This window comes from Cryptomeria japonica, chromosome 8, assembly GCF_030272615.1.
Source record: "Cryptomeria japonica chromosome 8, Sugi_1.0, whole genome shotgun sequence".
NCBI classification, from domain to species: Eukaryota; Viridiplantae; Streptophyta; class Pinopsida; order Cupressales; family Cupressaceae; genus Cryptomeria; species Cryptomeria japonica.
This window is the reverse complement of record NC_081412.1, coordinates 571,522,463-571,526,492: the sequence shown is the minus strand read 5'-3', so window position 1 is coordinate 571,526,492 and position 4,030 is coordinate 571,522,463. Positions and strand designations below refer to the sequence as shown.

Sequence of the window (4,030 nt, the reverse complement as noted above, 5' to 3'; positions counted from 1 at the left end):
CTCACCAACTCTTTTACTAAAATTACGTAGGGGATCTGACACGATTAATATCAATGACTTTCTTGTAGTCTTTTGTATTGGAAAGGCTTTTGAGGTATTTAATCTCTTCCTCAAGAGGATTGAGATAATAGTATTTTTTTTTCTAGTGACCATATTATCTATTAGTCTCATATTATTAATAGTTCTATTTTTTTTCTTATACATATCACTTGACATTACATCTCTTTGGCACTTTCACAAGGAAATTCAAAGTATCTATATTGGACCCCATAACTGGTGCTAAAAAGTCTACCATTGTAGTGTTGGCTTGCCTAAACTATTTTTGGTAGAAACACTTGGCATTAGATCCCTTAGGCACTTTCACAAGGGCATTTAAACTATAAAGATTGTACCTTGTGACTTGTATTATAACACAATAATATTTATTTTCAACTTGCTTTCCATTCTTCATATTCAAGGGCATGTGCTTGGTGTAATGCTTCATATGCTATACCTTTAACTCACAATGTCTAGTTAGCAAGACATAAGAGCATGACACGATATCTTCTTATTACAAGTGTTTTAGTCAAGATCAAAGACTCATTTGTGGCTTGGAGTACCTTTGAGGTGTTTAAGCCCTTCCTCAAGGGTGATGGAGATAGTTTTAGATTTGTTTTTTTCCCAATGACCATATTATCGAGTGGTCTCATATTAGTAATATTCAATTTTTCCTTGATATGAATGCCTAGCATCAGGTCTCTTTGGCACTTTCACAAGGGCATTCATACTATCAAGATTGAGCCTTGTGACTAGTACTATAATAATGTATTTAGCATTCTAGTGGTGACACGCCTTCTATTTCTAGTGGAAACCCCTATATTATCTCTTAAGCACTTTCACAAGGGCACTCACACCATAAAGTGTGGACCTTATGACTAGTACTATGGTAAAAATTATAGTAAGCTAGTATCCACTTGCTTTCCACTCTTCACATTCAAATGCTTGTACTTGATGCAATGCTTTATAAGTGAGACTTTAAACTATCCCTTAGCGGACATTGGTAGTAGAATTTTGATACCAACTTTAAGAAATACATATATTTGGATTTTCTTTAAGATCTTTAATCCATTCTCTTCTATATTAATAAAATCAGCACATAATGAGAACTCCTTTTTTTTCCTATACTCAAACTTTCCTATGATTATATATTAAAATATACATAAACAAAAATCTCAAATTATCCATATTGCTTTCCCATACTTTCTTAAAATTACTTATCTAAAATATACATAGATTAAAATCTCAAATTCATATTACTAAAAGAATATCTCATAACTTTTAACACCAAAAATACCTAAAATTGCTCATATAAAATGTCCACGAACTAAAAATCTGAAAATTCATTTGCATATCACTAAAGAAAGATGTCCACAACTTTTTAAGACCCTCGAACATCTTTTGTAGGCCTTTCTATTCATGTTTTTTTTTCACCTCCCAGATTAATATTGTTAAATTTCTGTAAACAACCATAAGAAAATTTATTACGTGCTGCTCGTAAATGTAGAACATTTTAAATGAGCTCACTGATAAGGAGTAAAAGAAAAGCTTACGCCGTTGCCGGGGATCGAACCCGGGTCACCCGCGTGACAGGCGGGAATACTCACCACTATACTACAACGACAATTGCATTTTTGTGAAGTTTTTTATTATTCACGAATTTAAAAATCCCTTCCCGTCCTAGCTGCAAATTTCACTTTCATACCATGGAAGAGCAAATTAATTTTTTTTTAATTATTTCTACAAGAATGTAGATCCCAGATGATACAGAAAATATTTTATGTTTCTCAGTTTTGGGAGATTTCTTTGTATATTTATTTGTTTCAATATATGATTTGTCCATAAACAAAAATTTAAAATAAGTTATAAGAGATTATATGAGAACAAAAAAATCATGTGTATTGAATAGAGTAAACATTGTAATTATTGTAAATATAAATATGTTATTTACGAAATTTGAAGGTGTCACTCACAAATTATATGAACATGTAGAAGTCTACAATGTCATAGACCCAAGCTTACGTTACAAGCCTTTTAGAGAGATGTGCAATAAGCATTGAGCATGAAGATACACTTTCCCTACTATGGATCTAATAGATTCTCAACTAATTTAATTACAAGGATGCAAGGTCACCTGGAGATAGATTTCATGGGAAAGGAAAAAATGCATTACATTGAGGTGAGGTCTAATGATGAATTAGGATAAGAGGAACCCAAACTACAAAGTGAAGAAGAATATAAGTAGGAGATTCAAGAAGAAAAAAATTGACCAAAAGAGGAATAGTTCATACAAGGACGCACTATTTTTATGCTCTTTGGTACTCTAAGGTACAATACCTTCCATATTTGTGGGGTCATTTAAGTTCAAAGAGTGAGTATACTCTTCAATATTGGTACTATTCATAACTTCATTGATTGATGAGTGGCCAAGCAAGGCCTTACAATAAAGGACATTGAAGAGTGCAATCTTATGATGGCTAGTGGATCACCATTTAGTAGAACAGAAGGATATCCCAATTAAATCTTAATCTAGTAGGCTATGATAAGAAGGATAATATTATGTTGTTAGCATAGGAGATACATATATGGTCCTCCGAATCTAGTGGTTAAACTCCTTCACGAGGGCTTCGCTTTGTGAACTTGGGTTATATCACATGCGTTTGTGGCATACTACAGAATCCTCCTATTTTTTAAAAAATATTGCCTTAAACTCCTTTCTTGTCAACCACTCCCAATACATAGTCTGAATTAAAAACACCCCTATTTTTACCAGATATTGTATGTATCACTTTTTTCTTTAACATTTTTCGTACCCCTTTATATTTCTCTCTTATGTTATGATAAAGAATTCGTTGGGTTTTAAGCATAACTCTAGATTTGGTAGAAGGTACTAATATTAATCGATGGGTCGCATGAGATGTTTTGGGTTAAAATTTTCAAATATCCTTAGATGGGCTTTTCTTTTTAATTTTTAGTTGATCGGCTCAACCGATAAGATCTCTTAAATTGTGTCTAAGGGTTTTATCTCATTGTGTTAACCAACCCCATGCTTAGGCTTTTTTTATTTTACAAATCGATATATTTTTTGGTTAGACTTCATGCACATGTTTTTATTTTCTTAAGTCATATATTAGCGCTTGTAAGACCCCTCTTATGTCCTAGTAACTTCGTATTTAAAGCACGTTCTTTAATTCGTTCTACCGATCCACTCAGCTAATGTGGACGTCCATGATATATAACAAAAACAACTTTTTGTTCACACCCTTCTTGAAGCTTCAATGAGTAGACAATGTCCTCATGTCAACAAGGAGTCAATGAAGGAATAACGACGAAAGTTCATTAGGGAATTTATTAGACACTTCTTATATCCCAACGAATTGACGATGCCAATTTGGCCAACATTCAAAGAAAAAGAAGGCTTTTCGATGAAATTTTGTGTCCCGGAGATATTAGAAAATCATCTTATCTACTCATTGATGCACATGTGGATGGACACATCATAATGAGCGGTCATCAACAAAATATTGTTTTCAATCAACCAATCATTGTAGACAATTTTTCGATTACTTAAACATTCCTATAGTTTCCAATTATTTAACAATTTAAATAATTTTAATAAAATTATTTTGGCATCTTCCTATTGGTTAATGCCATTAGCAATCATTGCAAGGATGAATTGTCTAAGTAAAAAAAGTATTCACAAACTCTGTAACTTTTCGCTTATTTTTTATTGGAAATATGAGTTATATATTAATGATTTAAAAGTATTACAAAATTTGTAAGGATTCTGGAAAGACAAGAATCATTATATAACATGGAAGAAGAGAAATAAAAGTGAAACCAAAAAAGTCCCTTCAAAGAAAAACCAGAAAAATCCCTTACATAATATAGTTCGCAGGATTATACATTATTTAGATTATAAAATAAAAAATCAAATACTGAAACTGTTGTAGCAATGACATGCAAGAAAAAATCAAGGTGCAGAGCATCCAAA

General features: G+C 32.1%; 1 non-coding gene across 1 annotated transcript; it reads right to left on the bottom strand.

Annotated features, from left to right (window-relative positions):
* Window positions 1-1,588: 1,588 nt before the first annotated feature.
* On the bottom strand, window positions 1,589-1,660 carry TRNAD-GUC (transfer RNA aspartic acid (anticodon GUC)). The gene has a single exon. It is a non-coding gene; the product is annotated as a tRNA-Asp (tRNA).
* Window positions 1,661-4,030: the final 2,370 nt, after the last annotated feature.